Source organism: Lygodium microphyllum, chromosome 13, assembly GCF_053477565.2.
Source record: "Lygodium microphyllum isolate KBCC chromosome 13, Lygodium_microphyllum_v1.1.10, whole genome shotgun sequence".
Taxonomy (NCBI): domain Eukaryota; kingdom Viridiplantae; phylum Streptophyta; class Polypodiopsida; order Schizaeales; family Lygodiaceae; genus Lygodium; species Lygodium microphyllum.
This window is the reverse complement of record NC_141147.1, coordinates 5910221-5926170: the sequence shown is the minus strand read 5'-3', so window position 1 is coordinate 5926170 and position 15950 is coordinate 5910221. Positions and strand designations below refer to the sequence as shown.

At 43.7% G+C, this 15950-nt stretch overlaps 1 protein-coding gene across 2 annotated transcripts in view; it reads left to right on the top strand.

Annotated features, from left to right (window-relative positions):
- Nucleotides 1–15950, top strand: part of PSAT1 (phospholipid sterol acyl transferase 1) — a 259587-nt gene that overhangs the window by 138748 nt on the left and 104889 nt on the right. The gene's annotated exons all lie outside the window — the stretch shown is intronic.

The following is a 15950-nucleotide window of genomic DNA, read 5'->3' as shown; positions in this document are numbered from 1 at the left end:
TGAATTGTTTCTTGCTAAGCTAAGATATGCAAGATGAGTCAAGAAAGAAATAATTGCCACTAGTGGCCTGACGTAAATCATAATCACCAGGCCCATGAGAATCACTGTAAGCATGTAACTGTAGTGGTCCCCCCTTGGTATAAAGCAATCCAAGAGCTCTAGTACCCTGCAAATAAAGAAAGACACGCTTAATAGCTTGCCAATGTGACATGCCTGGCTGATGCATATATTTGTTCAGGGCTGAAACTGCAAACTGTATGTCCGACCTAGTGTTGCATAGGTAAATAAGACATCCAATTGTTGGAGCATATGTGTGTATATCAAACAGATCACTGTCATCATGTAATGATAGCTTTAGTCCAGGTTCCATTGGTGTAGAGACTGGCTTGCAATCTTGTAAGCCTAACTTCTCAAGAAGTTTACCAATGTATCTTGACTGTGATAAACCAATACCTCTAGCATCATGTATGAATAGAATGCCCAAGTAATAATGGAAAGACCCCAAGTCTAACATGTCAAAAGTTTGGTGGAAATTTTGTTTGAATGCTGAAATTTGATCAGCATGTGTCCCTGTAAGCAAGAGATCATCATCATATAGACAAATGATTAGCATGGATCCCCCCTCTTTACATACGTAAAGGGTAGACTCAGATGAGCTGTTTATGAACCCTTGGATGATGCATATATCTTCTCAGGAGTGAAACTGCAAACTGTACATCCAACCTAGTGTTGCATAGGTAAATAAGACATGCAACTACTGGAGCATATGTGTGTATATGAAACAAATCACTGTCATCATGTAATGACAATTTTAGTCCAGGTTCCATTGGTGTCCCGACTGGCTTGCAATCCTATAAGCCAAACTTCTCAAGAAGTTTACCAATGTACCTTGACTGTGATAAACCAATACCTCTAGCATCATGTATGAACTGAATGCCCAAGTAATAATGCAAAGACCCCAAGTTTGGCATGTCAAAAGTTTGCTGCAAATTTCTCTTGAATGCTGAAATTTGATCAGCATGTATCCCGGGAAGCAAGAGATCTTCAACATATAGACAAATGATCAGCATGGGTCCCCCCTCTTTACATACGTAAAGGGTAGACTCAGATGAGCTGTTTATGAACCCTTGGCTAAGTAGAAAAGTATCTATCTTTGCATACCAAGGTCTTGGAGCTTGTTTCAAACCATATAAAGGCTTTTTCAGCTTGCAAACTCCATGGTATGTGCATCCTCAAAGCATTCAAGATCCTCATCATCAAGTGTGCTTGCTGCCATAACAAACTCCATGCTATGCGCAGTATCATGCATACAAGCTTGCCTTCTAGTACGACCAGCCATGGGTGCATCCAGATGACTATCTTTCATGGTTTGTAAATACCATCTAGGCATTTGTTTGGCCTCCTGACTGTGCATAAGCTCTTACTGAATTTCAGTTTCAGCACTTTGCTGAATATTCAGATCAGCCAATGGCTGATTTTCTGCATTTTCCAATGGAGCAGCTGGCTCAAAATTGAGTTCACTTGCTGAAACTCTAGGTGAATCAAATGTAATGGGCAGCAGCCCTTCAAATACATCACGGGCAGCTTGACATGTATCTAAACCAGCAAGGGACAATTCTAATTTTTCATCAAATAGTACATCCCTATTGACAAGCACCTTTTTAGAGACAGGATCATATAGTCTGTAGCCTTTGCTTTCTCTACTATATCCCACAAAAATGCATTTCGTAGCCTTGTTATCTAACTTTTTTCTGAGGAGCCATGGAATGTGTGCATATGCAAGACACCCAAAGGTATGGAAGTGTCCAACAGAAGGTTTGCGACTGTTCCAAGTCTCAAAAGGTGTAATTTTATTTAATGCTTCGGTGGGGCATTTGTTCAAAACATGGCAAGCACACATGAGGGCTTCCATCGAGAAATTTTGTAGCAAGCGTCTTTTCTTTCAGCATACATCTGGCCATCTCCATGAGTGACCGATGCTTCCTCTGTGCAACCCTATTCTGCTGTGGAGTATAAGCAGTAGTGTACTGATGGACAATGCCCTTCTGCTTCAAAAAAGATATTTACATAGAGGATATGTATTCCCCTCCTCGGTCCGAATGGAGAGTGTTAATTTTACAACCAGATTGGTTCTCAGCAAGTGCAACAAAAGCCAAGAATGCATCATATACTTCTGACTTTTTTATCAAAGAATAGACCCAGCAGAATCATGTAAAGTCATCAATAAAAGTCACAAAATAGTAACATCCTCCTAATGACTTTGTCTGCATAGGCCCACATACATCTGAATGCACTAAATGTATCCTGGCTGTGGCTCTAAAAACAATATGATGGGGAAACGAAATCCGATGCATTTTTCCCAAAATACATCATTCGCACAAATACTCAGGAGGTCTCTCCAAGAGAGGTAATCCATCTAGCATTTGTGTACGCTCTAAGAGCATCAAGCTACCAAAGTTCACATGCCCCATCCGAGCATGTGATAACTCTGCTTGTATCATAGAAGGAGTAAGAGTGGATGCGAGGTACGCTGACTGATCAACTGAAAGAGCATCCAACTCATATAACCCATGACATAAAGTGCCAATCAAGATCAAAGTCATGTGTTCTTTGTGTCTCACTATGCATCTGTTATCATCAAATGTGTCCTACAATGCACAACGCGCCAAAGAAGAAATAGAGAGCAGATTTTTCTTTATGCCTGGCACAAACAAAGCATCTTGTAAGCACAGAATGGAGCCATCAGTGGCTGTAAGCACAATCTCCCTAATACCTCTAACAGGGTATGACGCTTTGTGGGCACACTGTACAGACTTGCCAACTGGAGCTGCACCAACAGAAGCAAATACATCTTTGCAAGATGTGATGTGCCTAGAAGCACCATTGTCAAAGAACGAAGTGCTTGCATTCTCAGTAGAGCTAAAAGCTTAATCAGCCCAAGATGTGTCATACTGCATGTGTAAAAGCAATAGTCCCTGTTGGCAACAAAGGACGCAGACTCAATAGTAGTGAAAGGAGCATCAGAAACTGACATTCATGATTCCTTTTTTTTCTCCTTGGCAATGCGCTTTCTACACTCAGTGATGTAGAGGCCTGGCTTCTTGCAATAATGACATTTGTTCTTTTTGGCTTTTGTGCCACCTTGTTTAGTTCCCTGTGAGGTGTTTGAAGTCCCAGAGCTCTGCGGAGCATTCTTTACTTGGTTGCCTTTGCTCTTTTGTCTAGCCATAAAAGTCTGCTTAGAGGCTATGATATCCACACCACTATTTCTTTTTGTTTGCTCCTCTTCTAGAAGAAAATTGACTAATTGAACAAACGTGAGTGCGAGAACCCTCATGGTGAGGTTTAAGGCCGTATGAAAAGCCAAGTATGAACGAGATAATGGGTTCAATGTGGTAGATATCATCTGTGCATTTGAATTAGTACTCATCAACATTCATGAGTTGCTCACGGAAGTCCTTAATTTTGTTCAAGTGATCCTGAATAGAATCATCCTCATCCATTTTGAATGTCTCTAGCTGTTTTTAAGAAAGAGATAAGAGTCTCATTCTTACTTGCAAACATCTGCTCTAAAGTTAGCCAAGCTTCTTGTGAAGAAGTTGCAAAATGAATGTGAGCAATGATGGACTGCTGAATTGCCAATGCAATCAAGGACAAAGGCTGTGCATCTCGTGTATCCCATGCTTTTTCAGCTGTTGATCTTTGGAGAAGTGGCCGAAGTGGAGCAAGCTGAGGTGCTGGCTGTCCACGTCCTCCTGGAGGAGGAGTAGCTGGAGCCACAACTCCGAGCCTAAGTTCTTCTCCACTGACATAATCCCAAAGATTTTTTGCCACAAGCACAGTTTTCATCATGAAGGACCAAAGTGAGTAGTTGTTACCATCAAATCTGTCCTCCTTGGATACATAGGTAAAGACATCTCCTCCTTGATTTGCCATGATAATCAATTACCAAAAGAAGCAAAAGTGCAATGTCCAAGCTGGACCAAATTACAGCAAATTACAAATTTAGGAAATGTCAAAATTTCCAAAAATTACAGCAAATTACTTGCTGAAATTAGTACACTTAGGTGCACTCTGTCAAAACTGTCTTTAATGTACGCAGTCCAAGATGCAATTAGTGTTCAGCAACACTATATGAGCAAAATCCCCAAAATTTCTTTCCCCAAATTTGTTCAAAATAGTGTATCACTGACTGAGATTGCAATACATGTGCAAATGTCCGCAAAAAAGCCAAAAGCCCCAAAATTTTTGATAAATTTGGTCAGAAATTTTCATTGACCGTGTCCCAAACACGTACTCACAATTCTGTGCCTGAAGCCCTCTTGTCTAGAGATAAATTCTGGAATGAAAAGGCAATTTAAAAAAAAAATACTTGTGATATCAGTCGATTACTCAAGTTGATGGCCATAGGCGTTGGTATTGCTGCAGGGGTTCCTTCTGGCGAGATGGCGAGTAGCTGAGTAGAGACGGGCACAGGTATAGTTGCAGGCGCAAGTACAGGTGCAAGTAGGGACAGGCAACGCAAGTACATGGAGCAGGTTGCGATGCAGGGACCAGACAACTCTGGGTGAGGACTTGGAGCATTGGCGGAGCACAGGTACGATGGCTAGGGGGTAGGCGTACAACAGACGGCGGATGGCTCTTTCAGGCGCAGGAAGCATAGATGAAGCTTTTGCGCTGTTTGACGCAGTTGGCGGGGCGGGGCGGAGGGCCTGGCGGATGTAGGACGACCTGCACGTACGGGCAAGCCAGTGGATGGACATGGCGCAATACGCTAGCGGGCAGTTTGAGTGGGCAAAGTAAGCAGCGGCTTGGCGGGTGCAGGACGAGGTGACGGGCTCCGTTGCTGACTGGTGCTAGCTGAGAGACTACAGAATAAGCACCATAGGGCGGAACTCTGCAAGTGCTGGGAGCAAAGCTGAACCTAAGGAAAAGCTGAGTTGAGTTGAACAGAGTCAAAGCTTTGATACCAAATGTGAGATGGAGAGAGGATCAAAGCTCAACTTAGAGTGCAGTAGACAATGTAAGAGTGAAGCACGACACCCAATGCAATAGTTTGAAAGAGTGTAGATTGAAAGTACAAGGTGCAACCCTTAAACCTTAGGGTTGTAGGGGGTGTTCACACCCGAACATGATAAGTGCCCATGAGTGAGTGATATAAGCACATACGAAATAAGACAATAAGTCTGGGGGAAAAAACCTCTCGTACCGAGAGTAAAAAGTGCTCCAGTGTCCTATTGATCATCGACACTCCTATGTGAGCGTAGGCGTAAGTGAGACGCAAGTGAAATACCCAACAAAGCTCTATATCCGCATGCGACTGGATAGGTATCCAAATGATGCTTCTACGGTGGGATTCATTGGGACTTTACTTTGTGGTCAAGCTTTATCATGGTTCACCCCAATCTTGGAAAATAATGTGTGTACTGTTGGGTATCTCACACGCCTTACTTACGCCTACGCTCATATGGGAGTGTGCGGGTGATCACTAGGACACTGGGGCACTTTTTACTCTCGGTAGGAGAGGTTTTTTCCCCCAGATTATGTGTACTATTTTGTATGTGCTTGTGGTGCACACTTACGGGCACTTACTGTGTTCGGGTGTGAACAGCCCCTTATAACTCTAAGGTATAAGGGTTATCATTTGTACTTTCATTAGACACTCTATTCAGTACTATAGCATTGGGTGTCGTGCTCAACTCTGTCTCTCACTCTCACACTGTCTACTGCACTTCAGCTGCACCTCGATCCTCTCCCATCTGACATTTGGTATCAGAGCTCAGCTCAGAGCAGTCTTCAGTCTGCAGTCTGCAGCCCACTCCAGTTCAGCCAGCCCCCGCCAGTTCTGCCCCAGCCGCCTGTACCTGTGCGTGTCCTGCACAGCGCGCCACCTGTACCTGCGTGCTGCCACCTCTGCCCAGCGTGTCCTCTGCCCTGTGTCTGCCCAGCGTGCCCCTTCGCCTGTCAGTCTGCCTGCGCAGCCTCCCTGCGCTGAGCTAGACTGTGCCGTCAGCTCCAGCTGCCAGCGCGCCACCTGTTTCCACCACCCAGTCCTGGGTACCGCCTCCTCTGCCCAGCGTGCGCCCAGTCCTGCCTGCGCGTGTCACTGGACCTGCACGCCTGTACCTGTGCGTCAGTCCGACTGTACCCAGCAGTCATTATCTCGGGAATCGTGCCCGTCGTCAACACGCAGAGGTAACATTCTGCACTTTTCTTTTACACAGGAGTTCGTGCAACAGGTTCAGGTTCAGCATTGGGAAACGTGCTTAACAGCAGGTTCAGTTTTCAGCATTGGGAAACGTGCTGTGTCTGTCTGTGACACATTGAATGCACATTTTGGGGCTTTTGTAACAGACATTTGTGACAGAAATTTTGGGCAGAAAATTTTGGGGCTTTTGATGTTTTAGTGCTGCTGAGCACTAATTGCACCTTGGAAAGCGTGCATCAGTGACAGTTTTTTTTTTTACAGAGTACCCTTTGCACATTAATTGCAGACTTGTGTTTGCTGCAATTTCTGGAAATTTGCAGATTTCCAGCCCGTACTGCATTGACATTGCTCTATTACCTTTTGGGAAATAATGGCAAATCAGGGAGGAGATGTATTCACCTATGTGTCCAAGGAAGACCGATTGGATGGGAACAATTATTCCCTTTGGTCTTTCATGATGAAGAATGTATTAGTGGCAAAAAATTTGTGGGATTATGTCAGTGGAGAGGAAGCACGACCGGGAGTTGTGGCTCCCGCTACTCCTCCTCCAGGAGGACGTGCAAGAGGGCAACCTCAGCCCCCCCCACCTCACCCCGCTCAACCACTTCCCCCAAGATCTGCAGCTCAGAAAACTTGGGATACACGGGATGCACAGGCTATGTCGCTGATTGCATTGGCAGTTCAGCGTTCTATCATTCCTCATATTCGTTCAGCAGCTTTTTCACAAGAAGCTTGGTTGACATTGGAGCAGATGTTTGCAGGAAAGAATGAGACTCGCATCTCTTTCTTGAAGAAAGAGCTAGAGACTCTAAAGATGAATGAGGGTGATTCTATGCAGGATCATCTCAACAAAATTCAGGACTTGCGGGAGCAACTCATGAATGTGGATGAGTACTACTCAGATGCGCAGCTGATTTCTACGACATTGAATTCACTGCCTCCCTCCTACTTGGCTTTTCATACTGCCTTGAACCTCACTATGAGGATTTCGAAAGAGCCCATCACTTTCATTCAGCTTGTCAGTTTGCTTCTAGAGGAGGAACAAACTAGACGGAACAGTGGTGTGGATGGTATAGCCTATGAGCAGGCTTTTATGTCAAGGCAGAAGGGTAAAAACAGCCAAGGGAAAAATGCTTCGCAGAGTTCTGGTAGTAGTAACACTTCACAGACAAGTCAGAAACAGGGGGGCACGCAAGCCAAGAAGGGAAAATGCCATTACTGCAAGAAGCCTGGCCACTACATCACTGAGTGCAGGAAGCGCATCGCCAAAGAGAAGAAGAAGGAGTCAGAGATGTCTGTTTCTGCAGCTCCTTCCACTGCTAGTGAGTCCGCGTCCTTTGTTGCAGACAGGGACTATTGTTTTTACACTTGCAGTTATGATGTCTCTTGGGCTGATAGAGCATTTAGCTCTACAGAAGATGCTGACACTTGGTTCTTTGACAGTGGTGCTTCACGGCATATCACATCTCGTAGAGATTTGTTTGCTTCTCTTGGTGCACCTCCCGTTGGGAAGTCTGTTCAGTGTGCTAATAATGCATCATACCCTGTTCGTGGTATTGGGGAGATTCAGCTTACAGCCATTGATGGCTCTATTCTCCGCCTACAGGATGCTTTGTATGTGCCTGGCATTAAGAAGAATCTGCTTTCCATTTCTTCTATGGCACGTTGTGGTTTGCAGGTCACCTTTGATGATGACCGTTGCATGGTCCGTGACAAGGAACACATGACATTGGTCTTGACAGGTTCTCTGTGTCATGGGTTATATGAGTTGGATGCTCTTTCGGTAGATCAGTCTGCATATTTGACATCCACTCTTACTCCTGCTATGTTAGAGGCAGAGTTATGGCATGCTCGTTTGGGGCATGTAAACTATGGCAGCTTGATGCTATTACAGCGTACTCAGATGTTGGATGGATTACCTCTCTTGGAGAGACCTCCTGAGCATTTATGCGAGGGTTGCATTTTGGGGAAAATGCATCGTTTCTCTTTTCCCCGTGATGTTGCTTTTAGAGCAACAGCCAGATTGCAGCTTGTGCATTCGGATGTTTGTGGGCCCATGCAGACACAGTCATTGGGTGGTTGTTACTATTTTGTAACATTTATTGATGACTTTACACGTTTGTGCTGGGTCTACTGCTTGAAAAAGAAGTCAGAAGTGTATGATGCATTTTTGGCTTTCAGTGCACTTGTGGAAACTCAGTCTGGTTGCAAGATTAAGACTCTCCGTTCGGACCGAGGGGGGGAATACATGTCCTCTATGCTGAATTCTTATTTGCAGCAGAAGGGCATTATCCATCAGTACACTACTGCATATACTCCACAGCAGAATGGGGTAGCAGAGAGGAAAAATCGGTCACTCATGGAGATGGCCAGATGTATGCTGAAGGCAAAGAGTTTGCCTCATAGTTTTTGGATGGAAGCCGTCATGTGCGCTTGCCACATTTTGAACAGATGCCCTACCAAGGCCTTGAAAACCGTCACACCTTTTGAGGCTTGGCACAGCCGCAAACCTTCTGTTGGCCACTTCCGTACTTTTGGGTGTCTTGCATATGCCCATATTCCAAAGGTACTTCGAAAGAAGTTGGACAACAAGGCTGTAAAATGCATCTTTATGGGATATAGCAGCGAAAGCAAAGGCTACAGACTCTATGATCCCGTGACCAAGAAGGTTTTTGTCAGCAGGGATGTTGTATTTGATGAAAAATCAGAATTATCCTTGGCTGGTTTTGATACATATCAGGCTGCCCGTGATGTCTTTGAAGGGCTGCTGCCCATCACATTTGGTGATTCAGCTGGTACTTCAGCAAATGAACCTAATGTTCAGCCAGCTGCTCCTATGGAACATGCAGTAAATCAGCACATTGCTGAAACTGAAATTCAGCAGGAACTTGTACACAGTCAGGAAGCAAGACAGGTGCCTAGATGGTACACGCAGACTATGAGAGATAGTCATTTGGAAACACCCTTGGCTGGTCGTACTCGAAGGCAAACTCGACTGCATGATTCAGCACATTCCATGGAGTTTGTTATGGCAGCATGTACTCATGATAATGAGGAGCCTGAATGTTTTGAGGATGCACGACATAGTGTGCATTGGATGGCAGCCATGCAAGCTGAATTGGATTCTATTCATAAGAATCATACTTGGGATTTGGTGTCTTTGCCAGTTGGCAAGCGTGCCATTGGTACGAAATGGGTCTACAAATTGAAAAGGAATGCAGATGGATCCATAGATAAGTACAAGGCACGGCTGGTAGCTAAAGGCTACGCACAGAAAAAGGGCATTGACTATGAGGAGACCTTTGCTCCTACCTCCCGTATGACGACCATTCGGTCTATGATTGCCTTGGCTGCACATTTTGGTTGGAAAGTGCATCAGCTGGATATAAAGACTGCATTCTTACATGGGGAACTTCAGGAAGAAGTGTATGTACAGCAGCCCATTGGTTTTGCAGTTGAAGGCTCAGAAAATTTAGTATGCAAGCTGAAAAAAGCTCTATATGGTTTGAAACAAGCTCCACGAGCTTGGTACGCAAAGATAGATGCCTTCTTGCTTAGTCAGGGGTTTGTAAACAGCCCATCTGAGTCTACCCTTTATGTACATAAAGAGGGGGGATCCATGCTGATTTTGTGTCTATATGTAGACGACCTTTTGCTCACTGGAACACGTGCTGATCAGATTTCAGCATTCCAAAATAATTTACAGCAAACTTTTGACATGTCTGACTTGGGTATTTTGCACTATTACTTGGGCATCCAGTTTGTACATGATGCTAGAGGCATTGGATTATGTCAGTCAAGGTACATTGGGCAACTTCTTGAGAAGTTTGGCTTACAGGATTGCAAGCCAGTTTGTACACCCATGGAACCTGGGCTCAAACTGTCATTACATGATGACAGTGATTTGTTTGATATCCATACTTATGCTCCAGCAGTGGGATGTCTCATCTATCTATGCCACACTCGGCCAGACATACAGTTTGCCGTTTCAGTTTTGAGCAGGTACATGCATCAGCCTCGTATGTCGCATTGGCAAGCTGTGAAGCGTGTGTTTCGTTACTTGCAGGGTACTAGAGCTCTTGGATTGCTTTATGCCAAGGGGGGACAACTGCAGTTACATGCTTACAGTGACTCTGATTGGGCTGGTGATTTTGATACTCGTCACTCCACTAGTGGCAATTGTTTCTTTCTTGGCTCGTCATGCATTTCTTGGCTTAGCAAGAAACAATCCACTGTTGCCACGTCGTCATGTGAAGCTGAGTACAAGGCAGCCTTCACTACTGCAGTTGAGTGCGTATGGCTTAGACGCTTACTTGCTGATTTGGATGTATCTGTTACGGAGCCTACTCCTTTATATACTGACAGTCAGAGTGCCATTGCAGTGGCACGGAACCCTGTGTTTCATGCTCGCACGAAACACATAGAGATTCACTACCACTTTGTCAGAGAGAGGCTACATGCAGGTGATATCAGCCTTGTCTACTGTCCTACCACCAGCAATGTGGCAGACATCTTCACCAAAGCTCTTCCACGAGACAAATTTGAAGCATTTCGCGATGCTTTGAATTTGACGCCTTTTGGTGGCAGATGATCCTTGTACACTTGATCACTCTTCACTCCAGGGGGGTTTGTTGGGTATCTCACACGCCTTACTTACGCCTACGCTCATATGGGAGTGTGCGGGTGATCACTAGGACACTGGGGCACTTTTTACTCTCGGTAGGAGAGGTTTTTTCCCCCAGATTATGTGTACTATTTTGTATGTGCTTGTGGTGCACACTTACGGGCACTTACTGTGTTCGGGTGTGAACAGCCCCTTATAACTCTAAGGTATAAGGGTTATCATTTGTACTTTCATTAGACACTCTATTCAGTACTATAGCATTGGGTGTCGTGCTCAACTCTGTCTCTCACTCTCACACTGTCTACTGCACTTCAGCTGCACCTCGATCCTCTCCCATCTGACATGTACTTCATAACTATGAGGCATTTCTTTACGAGCTCACTTTTACATTTGGACATGCAGACATTGGTCCAGTAAGCAGAAACAAAACTTCGGAAGCTACGACAAGGTAACCACGCTGCCTTTGCTTATGCATTTGAATTTAGGAAATCAATTTGTAACTTCACTTGGCATGAGGAGTATTTTATTAGCCAATTTAGATGGGGTTTTCGAGATCCAATGTGATAATAGATTGTTTGAGAGGAAGCAAACAAAGCGAGAAGAATTAAGGTCTTGCCAATGGAAACCAACCCCAATCAGAGACCCAATCGGAGAAGAAACCAAGCCTAAACCAATGCAAATAGATAATACTAAATTCCAACCCTTGACTCCATAATAAAAGCAAAGACGAAGAGAGAAGCATCTATGCCTATATTGTGAAACACGTGGACGCATCGCCCTAAATTGCCCAAATAAGAGGGCGAGAATCCCAAGAGTTGTTGCAACCATCCTTGCCTAGGAAAATGAGGATGTGCGATTGTAAATGAGATCGTACAACTGGTCCTTGATATAAGAAAGAGTCTCTTGATCCTAGCCACACCCATGGAAACTCTCCTTGTCACAATCCAAATGATCCTCACGAGAAAGACCCTTTACCTCAAAGCCCTAATCGACTCGGCGGCCTTTGGATGTTTCATTGATGATGGCTTTGTGTATAGATACCAGATTCCAATACTCCAAAAGACCAATCCTGCAACAATTGAAGTCGTGGATGGAAGACCTCTAGCATCTGGAGATATTACTAAGGAAATGTGACCACTCATGGTAACTTGTGGGGATCTCAAATCTCGTGTATGCTTTAATGTCGTATCTAGTCCCACAAATCCAATCATCCTTGGGATGCCTTGGCTAAATAAACATAACTTAGAAATTGATTGGGTTAAGCAAAAGATTACATGTCATGAAAATTAAGGAAAGTCAGTATATCTAGGAGCCAAAAGGGTCGAAATGAAAAGAAGAGGAATCTAACTGTGAAGTGAAAGTAGGAAGGAAGCGAGGGAAGTCAAATGTGAATGGGAAGAAGGAAAGTCATACTCAAATGAAGCAAAGGATGAATGATTACCTTGTGGAACATCTTTGAAGATAGAGTTTCTTTCAAATTCATACTGATACCAACCCTAGTTTCCATGGTGACTTACAATCTCAGTTCTAGATTAATTTTAAGGAGTATAGACAATATCAGACTTACTTAAAAATGGATTGTACGAACCTACCCCACTAGGCTTGATTGTGAAGAATTTGAACTTTTGGATGTTTTCCGAGTGGATAGCCTTGGATGATTAGTCTTGTCAATAGAGTGCTCCAAGTGAGATGTGCCTTGTGGAGTATGAGACGAAGAACATGTGGGCCATTGTGAATTATCCCTAAAAGAGAAGTTTGTAGATGGAGCGTTGTTCTCCAAATCAACACCACTCAATAAAGACTTGATTGGAGTAGCAACAACTTGAGAAAGCATTAGAGGATTTAAAGATGGGATTGTCTGAGTTGTCGTGAAGCAATTATATATTGTTCGTGTATCTTGCATAAACGAAGCCTCTGTGATAGCACACGATACTCTTTAGAAGAACATGGTGGACTTTCTAACCGTGTGAAGATATGCTAGGTTTGCACAGAGAAAACATACGAAAATATGAAGATCACTAAAACACAATAACTCAGAAAGTAGCACAATATAGGCAAAACACAAAAACACAAACATTGACAGAGAAAGAAGAGAACTCTGAAGTGAATGAAGTATTGCTATTGTGATGGGAGTACTAGGTTGTGCTTCAGAGACTAGATTAGATGCAAGATTTGTTACAAGAATTTGGATTATAAGATAATCCCATGAAAAGGCACAAGGTACAATGATAACTTAACACAATATGGAAAATCTCTCAACTGGGGACCCTAGGTATATACAACAGGACTTGATAGGATATGAAGGATCCCATAACTTGGGACTATAGGTATGGATACAAGATAGTAGAATTACAAGATCTCCCTCGATGGGGATGAAGAAGATAGAAGATAGTACTAGACAAGATCTCATAATACGAGATTACAAGGTGATAAGATAACGGAAGTATAGTGGAAGATAAGACAAGACTAGATACCATGACAAGAAAAGAACTAGAATTGGAACTCAAAGTTGCTTACTTGGAGGTCTCGACTCCTTGAGCTCCAAAGATTGGCATTGGCAAGACTGAGCTCTATAGCAAGCTCCTCCTTTTATAGGTGTTGGGGGGGGGGGAGCAAAAGATCCAGAATGTTCCATGATGACATCATTGATGATGCAGGCAATGACATGGCATATCTTCTAGAAGGTTCTGTATTGAACATGGCAAGGATGGGTTCGCATGGTTGGCTTGAGGATGTCTTGTTAAGGGTGTGCTTGCATGGGGTGTGGATTCATATGGCATGAACAAGAATTAATCCATACACTGGATCGTGGCATGTCCGTGACGGCTATGCATGATGGAAAGAAGGTATGAGATGCTCATGCAGAGCTGTTTAACAACTAGTGGCTCTTGTGGGAGTGGGTCAAGAGAGTAGTTGGAGTGTGATGTCCATGGAATATGAATCCCAAGTATTGTAACCACGATTCAGAGTTGAAAAAGTGTTGAATGTGGGACACTGGAAACGAAAATGGAGGTTCTTGGAGGCTGAAATTTTGTAAATGAAGCCGTGTACCACCCGTTGGAGGCTAGAAATAGATTAATGCAGCTGAGAACAATATGGAGGCAGTTGTCATGGATGGAGTGTGTTGAAGTAGGGCGGCTTGTGGAACAATAAGTTTCAAAACACAAGCCATGAACTCTTGAATGAATGTTGACGTGGTAGTCCGTATAGGGCTGGTGCAAAACACAACTGTGTCACGTGTCCTGGTAGTAGGGCGGCAACATGAAAATAAGTGCAAGTGCTATAAGATACTTGGTTGCATTTGATGATGGTTGGACAAGAGCTGGTGATAACATGATAGCAATTGCGTGAAGATGGACAATTGTTGTGAAGGTGGATTGTGAGCTAGAAATAGGGCCCTGATTGATGCAGAAGGACACTCCCAAATTAGAGATTTGCTTATGGAACACAGATGCTCTCTAGGAACACGTTTCTTTTTAATGAAAGCCAGGTAATATTTAAAGAGAGAAGAGCAATCAAGAGAGCGCTAGAAGGCATAATTGCCTACAACCATGAGCAAAGGGCTAGAAGGCTACAGCAAGACGCAGATATGTAAGAGGCTAGACGAGTGCTAGACCTAGCTGGAGTGGCCAAATCTGGACCGAATGTAGAGAGGGAACAGGCAGCAGAGGCTGACATGACATTGAGCGAACTGGTAGCAAAGCGACTCTTGGACAATACGTCCGTTGAACAGAGTTTTGGGATTGTTTAAAAGAGCTGATTAGTTTGTAATGCATTTTTAGCTCAACATGCCTACCATACATATGTGATATGTGCACAGTGGATCCAAAAGTGGTTATGGGCATGGTAGCTACATGAGTAGCCCAAGGAGAAGGGATAGGAATTTATAGGTAGATGATGGGAATCCCTATGTGGGAGTGACCCATGGAGTGTGTGACGTGGCATCGTAAGTAGACGATGTAAACCCTTGTGTTTGACAGGCAGATGGAATGGGTGGTGAATGTCCAAGAGGAGCGAGGAAAATATACAATAGAATCATCCCATGATAGACAGATGTGCTCACTTATGGGTGTGTGCAAGGCACAATGCTAATGGGTAGTGTTTCCCTAATGATGTACCTGGGTGTAGAGTGGCATTCACTTGTGGGTAGCTAGTAAGGGTGTGGAAAAAGGAAAAGTACTAGGATTTGAAATAGATGATCCCAATCATTTAATCCTAAGCTATTGAAAGCAAAGGAAAGAGAATTGAGAAAAGAGACCGGCTTGATGCTTTAGAAGAAACAGAGGAGATAGTGCCAAGTATATTTGTAGATGTATGTATGTGTCTATAGCCTTGAAACCAGCCTTCAGAAAAAATCTGAAGGATAGGGATGAGGAAATAACTTGCACACACATGAAATAAATTAGCTAGTAAACAAAGTACTCACTGAACAGGCAAGTTAGAATAATCAACCATGGTAAACGATACATGATGGGCCTCAAAGATTGGTGCTGCTTTTGATATTTCTTGATCATTATTCAAACCTTGCACAAATTAGAAGTGACTTGTTGTCACAAACTAGGACTTTCTTGATACTAGTGATTCCCATGTGCCTTGCTCTTGAATCAGCGTAAACTTGTCTCCAATGTGGTGTCCTCTATTGCTCTTGCCAACCTTCACCAAATGCACGATAAATCTGTCCATTCACACTAACAAGTGTAATGCATAAGAATACATGTTCTTAGTCCAACTGACATGTAAAAGTGACATTGGATGTGCAAATCTGTGCCCGCACCCCCCCCCCCCCCCCCCCCCCCCCCCCCCCAATCGCTTCCCGCTGCAAACAATGTGTAATACATGCAAATCTCAGTTCCTAACTAATCTGATTTGCATTATGATGTCTCGTCCCTGTTTATGGATCAATCCCGGTGCTTTGCCCTAACCTTTGCACGCCTAATTTGCATCAAAGTAGGAAAATTCAGATCAAATATGCATTGCTGTTACAACAAACCAGCATTCAATTCATGTCCAAAAACAAAGAGCAATTGTTTTGATCCCTGCAATGTGCATTCAATTAGGTATTACCTTGCATTCCCCTAATTTTCCTAGCATTTCCTGCAATAGAATGGCTGAATTTCA